The sequence below is a fragment of the Abramis brama genome (genome assembly GCF_963993115.1).
Source record: "Abramis brama genome assembly, chromosome: 12".
NCBI classification, from domain to species: domain Eukaryota; kingdom Metazoa; phylum Chordata; class Actinopteri; order Cypriniformes; family Leuciscidae; genus Abramis; species Abramis brama.
Genome location: NC_139974.1, coordinates 24,069,650 through 24,084,332, shown reverse-complemented (window position 1 = coordinate 24,084,332; position 14,683 = coordinate 24,069,650). Strand labels below are relative to the sequence as shown.

Here is a 14,683-nt window from a genome sequence, read left to right as displayed (position 1 = left end):
CGTGATGAACATCGAATATTCGAAGCTTCGGAGAGAGGGGGCTGAACATATCCTTCTCTCTAATAAAGGCAGGAATCTCTATGTGTCTGTATGTCCGTTTGCATTTTGATTGTTTCGAGAACCGTTCACCCAATCGACTTCACAGGGAGTGCAGTGTCGCATTTGGTGCAATATAGATGGACACGCGAGACGCGACACATTCAGAATTAATAAACTTTTAGTAAACTACAGAACAGCGCGAGCGGGAAGCGGCGCACCTCACGCGGGCAGGGCTTAAATGCTCCTAACGGACACTGCACTAGTGATATAAAACGCGCACACACAGGTCTGTTAACTTAAGCAATACTTTTAAGGTAGTCTAATATTTTTTATATTTTTCTGACTAACAAATTACTGACACAGTAAAGGGTAAATTTAAATAAAGAAAAACGAAATTTAAATAAAGAAAAAACGAAATTTAAATAAAGAAAAAACGAAATTTAAATAAAGAAAAACGAAATTTAAATAAAGAAAAAACGAAATTTAAATAAAGAAAAAACGAAATTTAAATAAAGAAAAAAACGAAATTTAAATAAAGAAAAACGAAATTAAGTTAAATTAAAAACGAGATTAATTTAGATTGATAATAACGGGTAAAAAGGCTAATACATTTTGTTTCTATTATTCTATTTTCCACAATGTCAAAGCAAGGCAGCTTAACCCAAAACACAAGCTCACCCTGCTGAAAAATCCAGCTAAAACCAGCCTAAGCTGGTCAGGCTGGTTTTGGCTGGTCTCCCAGCCTGGTCATAGCTGGTTTATCAGGCTGGTTTTAGAGGGGTTTTGAACACTTTTTTAGCTGGTCAGCCTGGCTGGTCTTAGCTGGTCAGGCTGGTCTTAGCTGGTTTTAGCTGGACAGCCTGGCTGGTCTTAGCTGGTCATTGTTGGGCTTAGCTGGTTTTAGCTGGTCATTGCTGGGCTTAGCTGGTTTTAGCTGGCCAGGCTGGTCATTTTTGGACTTAGCTGGTCAGGCTGGTCTTAGCTGGTTTTAGCTGGTCAGGCTGGTCTTAGCTGGTCAGGCTGGTCTTAGCTGGTTTTAGCTGGTCAGGCTGGTCTTAGCTGGTCAGGCTGGTCTTAGCTGGTCATTGTTGGGCTTAGCTGGTTTTAGCTGGTCATTGTTGGGCTTAGCTGGTCAGGCTGGTCATTGTTGGGCTTAGCTGGTCAGGCTGGTCATTGTTGGGCTTAGCTGGTCAGGCTGTTTTTAGCTGGTCAGACTGGCTGACTCTATGTCTTCTCTATTTTTCCTGCCACTGTGTGTTGTGACAAATAATGTAAACAAATCCAAGTATACTTAAAATAATCTTCAGGAGCACAGGCAACAATTCAAACAAATTCCTTTTATTTGATATTGCAGCCCCTTAAAACAACCCATTGATATGCTAACAGTAATGTACAAAATTATTAATTGAAATGATTAAAATGCTAAAAACTATAATAGTAACTAAAGGAGAACAATAACAGAATTATAGAGATACATTTTACATTACATTTTTCTTTTCTTTTTTTATGACATCTTGTATTTTTTGGGATATGTAATACCCCACTTGCTTCTCCCGCTTCTCTTTCTCCTTTTTCGGGTTCTTTTTGTTTGAGCCAGTCACTGAAGCAGACTTGAAAGATAAATAATTTAGATTATTAATTTGTCACTTTTCAACTAGTAAAACTTAGAAAGGTAATCAACTAATGTAAAACCGTTTTACTAAATTGGCTACGGCTACATAAAGTATATGAATGAATGAATAAATGAAATAACAGATTACCTCTCAAAACTTGCAGCTTGGATGGTGTCAGGGGAGGCTTTGCAGAGTGTTTATTCGTGGGACACTCCTTTCCTGACACACTTCTGCTCTTTAAAGTGTTTGTATGTGGATCTTCAAGACAAAACATAAATTAGCTTTAATTGTATGAAAAAAAACACTCTTCAAAATATCTTCTTTTATGTTCTACAGAAAAAATAAACTTATACAGAATATATTCCAGTTGGTAGCTATAAATGTTGTGACGTTACTCCTACTTTGGCTACCACATCAGAGCTGCATTTTTTTTAAAGATCTCAATATTACAAATAAGAAGCTGTATTTATTTTCCTACAAAGATATCTAGTCATTTCAGTGAGATCTTAACAATTTGTGTGGAACCTTTCAGCACGTGTCAAGCAACTTCAGTCTGGGTAGATGCCATATTTAAGTGAATCAAAAATGAGGCTGTGTGCAATATGCATACAGTCAGTTCAAAAGTTTGTACCATCTAAATGTGCTGGATCTTTTTACTTCATCACCACCCATGTTTTCTAAAGTTGATTTTTTTCAATATTTCATCAACATAACAGTACATTTAACCGATTGTAAGTCTGTCTTTTACAGACAGTGTTAGCTGTAGCTTTGATTTCGAATTAAAAGTCACAATATGTGATGATCATTAGCTTCAATGCAGAACATTAATAACTATGATTGGGACTGCCATATATACATACATTATAATGAGCAAAATATTGCATTAAAAACGTTGTAAATTCTTTGGGATTAGTTGCTGTGTTTCAGCCATAGACTGTAAAAAAAGATGGACGACGCCCCTTCGCTCTCTTCCATTGATGAGAACTGAAGCCCGATATGGCGCTGACATCTTGGGGCTTGAGTTTGCGCAGTAGCGATCTCGGGACCAGACCTGCGCAGTAGTGAGCAGGAAGTAATCAACGCTCCGCCCTCACTCTCGCCGAATGCACTGAGGGAGAGTGGATTCTGCACACTTTTTTAAAAATTGATTGCAGTACGACAAGAGGCTTGTTAAAATAAAGTATACAATCTCCTCAGTCCTCCGAAGATCCAGACAAAATGTCCGTTGGTGCTTCGGTGACTACTTCACTCAGAAAACCTGTCAATCACAGCTGTCAGTCATGACGTCACACCACCGCATCACGTAACTAACTAAAAACCAACTTATTTTTGAAACAGACACTTGATCTTACACCAGCGTGATAAAAACAACAGCAAATGAAAGAAACCACATTTGGAAAAAAGATATTTGAAGTGTAATTTAATTGTTTAGTTGGTATCAAGTCCCGTTGAATAACACGGGGAGGCGGGGCTTATGACCTATACTAGGACCAGTCACCGGGGGGCGATCGAGACGTTTTGGCTTCACTTTTCAGGGCTTGTGCGGCACGCTTGGTTTCAGCGTGTTGTCCTGGGAGGAGTGCATCCACAACAGGAGTTTCACTATGTAATAGTTGATTACTATTCAAGCCACTAGATATCAACTAAAGTGGATTTTCAGAGGGAAACAAATAAATTAAATTGACTTTAGAATTCACAAAATGACAGTTAATTGCATTAACATGCAATGTAATACCTATGAAAAAAAAAAACATGTCAATGTGTTACATTAACAATGCATCTCTATTTAGTTTTTCACCGATGTCTAGGGGCTGTTTACACCAGGGCACTTCATGCGTTTTCTCAGATCAGATTGCTGTCTGATTTATCAAAACGATTCCATTTACACCTGGTTACATCAATGTGTGTGTGTTTTTTTTGTTTTGTTTTTCGGATATAAATCCGATCTTAAATTCCCGCTATTTGCAGATTTAATGGAGTGCACGTCACCGAAAGCAACAGATATGAGATACATTATTTTATTGATCATCAGCTAAAATTTCTGAATCAAAGCCCGCAATAAGAGAAAGCAGAAACAGCCCTGGTAAGATCATTTCGTTTCTTTACATTTAATGAAGATGATTGTGTGATAAGCGTCAGCGACTTACTTTCACTTTGATTTGCGATAGTTTGCACGTTAGTTTGATGAATAGATGCTCATCTGCGGCGATGCGTGTTGCAGTAGCGTCATCATATCTGACTATAACATGACATATAGCCTATAACACGCTCTCACATGTTTATTTTTTAATAAACCATATTCAACAACATATAAAAATGAAATAATCTTTAGAGTAAAGCCGCAGCCATCATTACCAAGCGCGAACCATTGACAGTGAATGAAACGAAGCGAACTTAGCCTGCAGGCTGTAGTGTGACATGCGTAAACCAATGGTGTAAACATAATCATAGAGATGACGTGCCACGGGTTTTTATTTAAAAGAAAAAACGTAGCTTGTGTTTGTATGTAGGTCTAGGCAATTTATATTCACAATACTTAATAACTAATATTATTTTATTGCATTTGTATTAAATGTTTGAAGAGGTAAAAAAAATATCGGTCGGTCTTAACTAGTGTTGGGCGATATGCTCCATTTTCATATCGTCCTATCGTCAGCCTGTAAGATCGGTGGTACGCGATATTATCGTGAGGGGTGGGGCTTACTTATTTGATCGTTAACTTGCTTATTTACTCGTTAATTTGCTTGTTTTATTAGTTCGTTTTATATATGAGAATTGTTTTCTATTTTGCTAGCAAAGTTGGAGTGTTTATCAATAGGCTAAATCAGGTTATTTCCCGGTATAGTGAGGTAAAAAAAAAAAGATCCTTATCATTATTGTATCTGACTCAGAGTATTTCAACATGTCAGCGGGAAATTTACGGACACACATTATCCTCTCATGCCGTTACAGATGCAGCATTTTGACTGTATTTCTGCACGAGATGAGAACACGTTTTAATAATTTCTTGGGTCAAGAAAGAGTCAGAGTTTGTGATACATGTCCTCCTACCAGTGCACTCTCTGTCTGGATGCACTTCACACATCGCACTTCAATAAGCCCGAAGAACGCGGGTTAATGTGTTTTAAATGCTGAGAGAAATCAAAGGCAAAAATCTAAAAGTCGATCGGTTATACTTAAACTTATGACTTGACTCCGATAAAGGAAAACGGGTTAATGTGTTTACATGACATGCATTGCCAGTTTATTCAGCATAATCGAGTTAATAACGTGCATGTAAACGCGCTCATTCCCTGAAAGTGAAAGCAGAAACGGACTGAGCTTTCACCTGCATTAACGGCGCATTCTCTCAGAGACGACGGTGGATATAACGGTATAGCAACTATCTTAATTTACTGGCTTAATATTTCTCTTGTGGACTTACATTATTGACAGTGAAACAATTAGAAGAATATTACTTGTTAAACAAGTGTTTGAAGTAGGGGTGACCCCGAATAGTCGAAGATTCGATTGGAGGAGCCTGATTCGACTACCGATCTCACGGTCGAATCTTCGCACAGGTGTTATGAAACGAGGATCATGCCACTTTGGCTATATGAGAGCGCTCAATGTCTGATTTCACATAGAACTATCGGTTTTCTGTCAATACATTAATATTCAGCCTATTATGATAATGCTGTATATAAAAATGTGCAAAGAAATAAGTTTTTAATAAATATTTTTAATGTGCGTGAATAAATCCAAACACCCCGTGACAGATTTAAGTTTCACTTTCAATCCGTAACCGACAGAGGAGCGTCTTCGCGGCAAGGATTTAAATCTTTAACAATGTCTGGGATAAGAAAATATAAAGTGTGGATGTACACCGTCAGAAAGGATATTCTCCAAGGCTGAATTTAGCATCAGGAAAACCATGATCGCACTTCTGCCGGCCAACGTTAAGTTTCACGTTAGAATGTATTTTATCCGCGCGCACAATTTGAAAAGACTCCAACGGACACAGACAGAGTGAAAGACTGGGTTTGTTCTCTCGATCAGGTAGGGGTACAAGTGATTTCAAAACTTTTCAGACGGTTCTAATTTGATTTTTGGATGCTGTGAGTGTGAACATTTTTAGCTAAAAAGACTGCCTCTCCAGTTTAGCATTTATTGTTGTTTCTGCAGTTAAAAAGACAAAGTTGAAAATTCTGGCTACTATCGTTATTTTAATAGTTTCTTTATTTTAATTTTATTTATTGATCTGTCAGGGTAATCTTTATTTGTGGCTTGTGTTTTGAATATATGTTCCCCTGCACTTTAGGCATTTTGCACACATTTGCTCATCTTGTGACTTGATTCTGATTTATTTCGTTTTGTATTTTTATTTATTAGAAAGGTATATTCTGTTCTAATTTAATTTAGTAAATTGTTTATTTTTTCGGTGCATCGATGTTGTGCCCGCACAGGTAATTTAGCCGATTTAATTTGATTTGCATGTGAAATGCAAATCCTGTCCGTGGCCTTTCTGGAGTTATTTATGTTATTTCTTAGTTTTATTGATCCAAAATGTTTTTATACATTTTCTTCTATATCTTTGTGTGATTTTCTGTACATGGTGGCTTTGAAATGTTAAAGCCCCGCCCCCAGCCCCACCCCTACACACATGATTCGACTATTAGTCGACTATAGGCAAGACATGACGATTCTGATTCGACTATGAAAATCCATAGTCGGGGACACCCCTAGTTTGAAGTTGCTTTTGATTTCACAGACGGCAGAGTTGTGCTGCGTTCTTGAACTAAAGACTTTTATTAGGCCTATATAATTTTAGTGATATTATTATCATTAATATTTTGTAATTGTATTGTTTTTAGTGTTATTAGTGTCATTCAATGTTTTGTTAATGTGCTATGGAAACAAAATACTGACGAACAACGATGCCGTCTTCATCTTGGCTCTAAATGATGCGTCTGTTAAAGCAAGCACTCTTGACAATTTGTGAATGGATCTCATACGCACGTCGGTGATGTCGCAAGTGTGGTTATGTGGTGATGTCGTTATGAATTTAGGCAAGGCAAATTAATTGTAGTTCATAATTAATGTACCCATTAATGTTCATGTTTCAGTACCCATGCCTACATATGGGTGTGTTCATATGGATGAAAGCCTGTTGTGTTCAGTCTCTTGATTTGTGATAGTGGCAGCTATTGTGAAACTCACCTTGTCAAGGTGACCGCATCAAGGTCTTGTCCTGAAGAATCACAGGGCCAAACGCTAGGGATTATTTCATCTGATAACAAGAGCATAGCCATAAGTTTAAGAACTCTAATGATATCTTTAGCCCCTGATATTGCATTTGGGATATCAATTCAAACATTTTAAAGGCTAAGAGTATGAGCCATGAGTAAGCTGGCCAGATATCTGTGAAAAATAACTTGCGTGCCTGAACCATATTTAGCATTTAAAAGTAAAAAGAATTTCAGTATTTATCAGTAAAAAATACATACAAATAAATAAATACCCCTGAGTATGGTGTCTGTCTCACTGGCCAACATAACTCAAAACAGACCTAGAGAAATAAAATATACCAATGACCATGATATCCTGTTATAATAATAGTTAAATAAATAATTATAACTACGACCATTATACCATTATATTTGTCGCCTATTATTTAGCCTACAGGCTTCTCAAGGACAATCACACTGAAAAATCCTGGGGTTAATGATTTTAAAATGTGAGACTTCTTTCAAAAGCATAAATCTTACAGACCCCAAACTTTTGGACAGTAGTGCATTGTATGTTTGAGGTGGTTTTGCTTACTAGTCATATGGTTCATAGCCGTGGAGATTTTCTTGGATGGGGTTGCAGCAGGCCTTCAGCATGATGATCTACAGTAGGAACATAACATGCAATGTCACAGAGCCAACACTGTTACATAGGATTTACAATAGGGTTTATTACAAGAAACCAAGCCAGAGCAGAGGTGAACTGCAGAAAAGAGAAAGAATTATATATTTAGATAATATATTAAGATAATAATTAATTATATATTAATATAAATAGATGCATATGAAATTAATAATTCACCCTTTGTTGTAGAGGTTTTTTTCCTGTTGCTCCTGAAATCACTTTTTTTAAATCACTATTTGTAAGTGACCTCACTGATTAACAGTGCAGCGCATTCTTTCAGGTTAAATAAATTAGCTTACTTTCAATCACCCATTGACAAATTACCAGCAAAACAAAACTATCAAAAACTGTTATCTACACAAAGATGTGGTTAAAACCCCAAACTTTTATAAACAAGAGCTCCAGTCAGACTATAGTTAGCCTTAACGTAAGTTAGGCCTAACTTACCTCTTCTGAAACTGGTTGAGATGCTAACGGACTTTTTCGAAGACACAAAACCATTTCTATAAAGTAAATATTCAACAGGAGCGTGTCAATTACACGTAATAAAGGTGTCAGGGACGTTTGTATGTATTATTTTTGTGAATTTGTTGACTAAACTCACCTGAAAGCAGTGAAAACAACAGCGAGAGACAAGAGTTTTGCTGTGTGTCAGTTGATGACGTTTCCCGTTTCCATCTGCTCTCGCGCGCACAGCGCGCTCGCTCCAGTGTTTGAATGCGAATGTTCGAATGTTCACGCGCACGCACATTAAAACACTTCAAAGTCACGCAGCATTTAAATAAACATCTAGAATTAAAAAATCATTAATATTAAATCATGAATTTAAAACTCATTGTGTAGTTATATGACCCATTCATGTGCAATATGCCAGGTTTATGGCAGGCGAGTAAAAAAAAATTGTGACAGTGACAGAAGTATTAAAAGTTTTTTATTTTATTTTTGAAAAATTCAATTTACATTTATATAATGATAAGTTGCGTTAGAATATTAATAATTGCGTTATATTACTAAATGGCAAGCAAACAAACAAACAAAAAATCTGGGTTCCAGACGGTTCCAATAATTAACTAGTGTATATTATAATCAACTTCGTCTATATTAACTTATTGTGTGTGTGTGTGTGAATTATTATTATATATATATATATATATATATATATATATATATATATATATATATATATATATATATATAATATTGTGAGATGTTCATCAGCTTGGCTAGGCTGGGAGACCAGCTAAAACCAGCTGACCACCAAATTGTCCAGGCTGGGAAACCAGCTTGACCAGCTAGGAAAGGCTGGGAGACCAGCTAAAATAAGCTATAAGCCAGGCTGGGAGACCAGCTAAAACCAGCTAAGCCAGGCTGGGAGACCAGCTTGACCTGCAAAGCCAGGCTGGGAGACCAGCTAAAACCAGCAAAGCCAGGCTGGGAGACCAGCTTGACCTGCAAAGCCAGGCTGGGAGACCAGCTAAAACCAGCAAAGCCAGGCTGGGAGACCAGCTTGACCAGCTAGGCCAGGCTGGGAGACCAGCTAAAACCAGCAAAGCCAGGCTGGGAGACCAGCTTGACCAGCTAGGCCAGGCTGGGAGACCAGCTAAAACCAGCTAAGCCAGGCTGGGAGACCAGCTAAAACCAGCTACTTCCAGCTTAAACCAGCTAAAACCAGCCAACCAGCTTAGGCTGGTTTTAGCTGGATTTTTCAGCAGGGCAGGCATGCACTTCTGCATACAAACTCCGCTGTTCTGCGTTCTAGTCAGAGAACACTCCCATTGCTGGAACACTTTTAGGCATCGGTTCTATTTCTAGCATGCACGCTTTTTCCGCGTGGCTCGAGCCGCGCCTGAGACGCGTGTCTCACGCAAGCAGTGTACAAACTCCAACCTGTTAACATGGGAGCCGAAATAAAAACGGACATGCAACGCAGCTGAGACGCTCACACCACGCAGCCAGTGTGTCGCTGGCCTTATTCAAGCGCGAATGTGAACCGTTTCGCGGGGGATCCCAGGTGTGCAAAAAAAAAAAAAAAAAAAGAATATTCGAATGTCAAATTTTCAAATCGAATACCAACCCACCAAACGAATATTCGAATATTCGAGTATTCGGGTCCAGCCCTAAAAAACACACATTTTTTTTATCCGATTACTCGATTAATCGATCAAGTGCTAGATTAATCGATTACAAAAAGAATCGATAGCTGCAGCCCTAATGGCTATAATGAACAGGCTGCAATGTCAAGATTGCAATGCTGTAATATGGTGTGTGTGTGTGTGTGTGTGTGTGTGTAGGCGGGCGCGGGCGCGATCGAACAGTGGAAACATGAAAACATAGGCTACTCTGTCATTTTGTTCAGGACATCTACGGATATTATTTATTTATAAATGTATAATTAAATGTACAGTTTGGTGTTGTTTTGTTTTTAAAAGATATCCTAATACAATAAATGCATTCATCTCTCAATTGGGTATTTATCAATAAAGATTGTGGGCCCTATTTTAACGATCTGAAACGCAAGTATCAAGCGCAAAACGCAAGTAACTTTGTGGGCGGGTCTTGGGCGCTGTTGCTATTATACCGGCGGGATAAATGACTCTTGCGCCCGACGCAAATCTAAAATGGTTTGGTCTGAAGTAGCTTCATTATTCATAGGTGTGGTTTGGCCGTAACATGAAAAACCAATCAGAGCATCATCTCACATTCCCTTTAAGAGCAGGCGCGCTTGTTCTATAGCAGATTCCTATTATAACGGCGGATTTGCCAGGCGCGCGCCAGGAGCGGTTCACAGCCGAGGAGACCGACGTTCTCGTCAGGGATGTTGGGGATGGAGAAACACACCCAAATTAACTTCGGTTAAACAGGCGTATGATAATTTGGGTAAATGTGTAAGCTAGATGTATGCTTTTATAATAAACTATCTATCTATCTATCTATCTATCTATCTATCTATCTATCTATCGTAATAATGTATGATTTGCAAAAATGATAACTGCGTCTGTGTGTAGATGAGAGAATCAAAGTGTATGCGCGTTGTGCACACGCTACATTGATTATGGCCCTTAAAATAGCATATGAATAACATGCGCAACGCGCCACTGACTTTAAACTGTTTTTTTTTTTCGGTCAGTGGCGGAATTGTTTTCTAAACCTGCAAAATAGCATGAGGGAACGTTTGCGCCGGAACACGCCTCCTCTTTGCGCTTACCACCCCGGGGAGCGCAAGTGTATTTCTTAGTTAACCGACGTGCGTCTGTGGAGGGAAAAGTCCGCTTTGCGCGGGTGCAAAATAGGAATGATACATGCGTCGGTGTACAAAGTCAGTTGCACTGGGTGCAAGATAGGGCCCATAGAGTTTGGAATCTATTTGACCGCTTGCGGCAGTTCTAGTAGTTATGGAATTCTGGCACTTCTAGTGTTAAGACCGTAACATTGACTTACCTGTCGAGAAGAAAACAGGCAACTTCAGCATATCTTTTGGAAGCTTTCTCCTGCATTAGCTATCCCGACATTAACCCTTGTTTTTTGTAATCTCCGGTCACGTTTCCTTTTATGGTCTATTTCGGACTTTTTCGACGACGAGGACTCCTTATCCTGTGACTCAGCATATGTATGGTCCTCCATTATAAATAGCCGTACAGTGCAGCCTTTTAAACTTGCCGGGGCAGTGACAAGCGCCTCTCACTGCTCTGCTACTCCGCTTCTGCTGGCTTCAGTCACGTGACGCTGGCTCTGAACGAAAACGCGTTGGCTTAGTACTTTTTGTCCCTTTCTGCTATTATAGTTTTTCAAGATGGCGGAACTACATGGAAGCCTCCGTGGACCTACCCGTCCCATGTATATAAAGATAATAAATTCTTCATTTACGAGGATAAGTCAGATAATTAGCAGAGGTATTTGTATACCATTGAGGACATATTTATGAATAAAAATATTGATTTTAGATAATAAAATACCTAAAAACCTACACATTGTCCCTTTAATTGTAGCTTTTGAGTGAAAGTCAATGTTTTCGACTTCAAGGTACTTTTCCTTTGGTTGTCCACTTGTAAGTAACCCAGTGTTTCCCCTACAATGTATTAAGCAGCGGCGCAGCGCCGCCGCAGGATTTTCAGCGCCGCTGCAAAATCTTCACATGATCAGTAATATCACGACATTCACAACACACCTAAAAACACTGAAACATGACGACCGGCGGCGCTGCTAATGTGATGGCTCTGAATCCACTTGTTGACAAAGGAGGAAAGAGCAAATGGAAATATTTTTGATTAGGCTAATGTCACGTTGCCGTAAGGGGCCGTTCACTTCACATTCACATGCAAATATTTCAAATGTGGCACGCGGCGCGCTCGTTTTCTCAGGCGCGCCTCTCTTCATGGTTGCATAGCAATGATAGACGCCACGGGAGAGCGAACAAGCGCTTGTGGAAAGGAGAAAGCGGTACGAACTTTTCTCCGTTGAAGTCTATGGGGTCACTGTGTCCATTTTTTTTTTTTTTTACTGTCTATGGAAAATATGCCGTCCCGCCCCTCCGTGTTCGGCGATCAGGTTTCATTCTCGCGCAGCTTGTTTAGTAACTTCACGTGCGGGTCTTTTCCGCTCCGTGTTTGCGCCGTGCTCTCCGTTCGCACGGTGCGTGTGAGTGTGTGTCGGCGCACTGCGCTCTCTGCTCAATGTACCGCTCCGTGTTTGCACTGCGCGTTCTGCTCTGTGGTTAACGGCCCAAACGCTCCAATCATGTTGGCTACCGATCATGCACTGGAAAAGCAAAGTCCGGTCAAATAACGTGAAATTTCTTAGTAGTAGACTTCTGTTTGCTGAGCTGGTATAGCCATGCTGGGCAACAATGGTAAAATGACCTGCTCTGATCACATGCTCTGGTAATAAGAGCTTTATGACTATACTTTATTTTGATAATTAGTCAACAAATTAATCTGTTAAAGTTGCATAGAACCGAATGAAGAATAATATATTTATGTTTTATATTTTAATATAGGGCTATTTTCTGTCCAATTTGTGTGGACATTTTTCTCCTTTTCCCCTTTTGTGTGTGTTGTTTAATTTAATTAGTGATTCTACATTTAAATATTGATGATTACAAGTTTGGGGGAAATGCGATTAATTGCGATTAATCACAGCAAATTGTGCGATTAATTAGTTAATAAAAAAAAATAATAATTGGATTCCCAGCCGTAATATATATATATATATTTTTTACATATTGCCCCTTTCTTACATTTGAGCCCCTGCCCCTGATGAACTCTTTGCACGTCCCTGGAGGTTAGTGAAGTAAAATAGGCTATGCAAGCTAGTCACCTTTTAAACTAATGAAAAGTTTCATTTGGATTTTAATGTTCAAAATGTCTACAGGATAAAATAAATGAAAGTACTGATTACATGATGATGCATCCAAGTGCTAAAGTGTGTTACAGAAAAAAAGATCAGTAGTGCAGATGAGGGAGGAAAGAGTTTCATTTTTCCACTATCAATTTCTACATTACATCTGAAAATTAACACAAAAGAAAAACAAATAACAATAATCCTTTCCTAATCCTGTTTGTGACCAGTTCAAGGTACGAGCTGCAATAATCATGCCTTCTGTTGATGGTATGTCAAATTTGTATGTCTCAAAATGTCCATTTCTATCCACAAAACTTGCCAGAAGTCATGGTTTAAGGGGTAATTTAAAAAAAAAAAATCTTCCGGGGGTGCATGCCCCCGGACCCCCCACGAGCGGGTTCGTAACAACCTCCGGCACGTAACAGCACCGCTGCTGGAAAAATTTATAGGGGAAACACTGTAACCAATATGCAGGTTTTTCTGTCACAGTTTGGGACTCACGGAGCAAAACAGCTGCCTTGATGGCGAAAAGAACCGCTCCAACATGGCTACATGTCTCGCCTAATCCCGCCATGCAGGTGCAGTGTGCAGCCAAGATAATGCCATCCTTCTGGGCAGTAACCCATGGGCGCAGAGGTGGGGCACTTAACTTCTGACTGTGTTTAACCTATGAAAACACAAAAACACAGAATTGCATTCAAGATTTCAAACAAGATACATGCATGGCATTAATTCTGTTTAATTGTGTGTATGGCAGCTTCTATTCTTATCTCATGGTTAATTGCAGTTCAAACATTCACATTTATTATTCACGGTTATTATTTTCACAAAACACAGTTTCAAAAGGTTTTCAGATATTGTGGTATAGTATCTGAAGCAGAAACAGAAAGTAAGTATAATGACAACAAACGCAATAGCTTCAGATGTTATTCTGCAGCCTGTTGCACCAGCTGTGTGTAGGTTCAAGGTTTACTAAGTTGTGATTTATGCTTCACTAAAATAAAATGTTGCACCATGGAGATAAGTTACAACATTACTCTGAGTAACAACTGTGTAAATCATAAAATGTCACAGAATTATACTCACTAATCCTAAAACAGCCGTTTTCCTGCATCTTTTTTATTGTTTTATTCACTGCAATGTAGAAGGCATTTTTTTTTTTTATTGTGCATGTCTCAGGCTGTTCCACCAAAGGAAAATAAATGTCTTAAGCCTTGTATTTTTTAAATAAGTTTTATTAATAAAGTAAAGGCATAGAACCAGTTTATTTGTAGTGAATTGACAATAGTTTTATATAGTTAGTTTATTAATTAAATTAATAAAAAGACAAAAAGACCTCGAGATATATATACATGATATAATTGTACCTGAATGAATTTAAAATTAATTTGCTATTTTTCAGATCAATATATTTGTTTTCCTTAAAATTGTAATTAACACTAACTTTATTCTCATCTGAAATATAAATAATTTATTTCTGTATAAAATAATACTACCATTAAAAACTAATTTGATTTTCTTTTAATCAATGTAGAATGTGTAACTTAATCACTGGGGTGTCTGTTGTGTGACAGTTGTAGGTTACAGTTTGACAAGAGTTTACAGTTTGTTAAAAGCACAATGTTGTGTTTTATTGCGAGTGTACACAAATATAAGTTAACACTTTGCAGTTTGAATGATGTCCTGTATGAACAAAATGACCGAGTATGTTTTTATGTCTCCACTGTTCGATCGCGCCCGCGACCTTAAAGGAACACTCCGACTTTTTGGGACTTTAGCTTATTCACAGTATCCCCCAGAGT

At 38.4% G+C, this 14,683-nt stretch overlaps 1 long non-coding RNA gene across 3 annotated transcripts; it reads right to left on the bottom strand.

The window, feature by feature from the left end:
* Positions 1-1,340: 1,340 nt before the first annotated feature.
* LOC311094297 lies at positions 1,341-8,375 on the bottom strand. 3 transcript variants are annotated; one of them, XR_014608632.1, is made up of 7 exons: positions 8,149-8,375; positions 7,992-8,047; positions 7,455-7,522; positions 7,153-7,200; positions 6,852-6,921; positions 1,800-1,910; positions 1,341-1,649 (listed from the first exon to the last, which is right to left on the bottom strand). It is a non-coding gene; the product is annotated as an uncharacterized lncRNA (long non-coding RNA). The 3 variants fall into 3 exon arrangements; XR_014608633.1 differs by lacking the exon at positions 6,852-6,921; XR_014608634.1 differs by lacking the exon at positions 7,153-7,200 and having other exon boundaries at positions 8,149-8,374.
* Between the last annotated feature and the right edge of the window lie 6,308 nt (positions 8,376-14,683).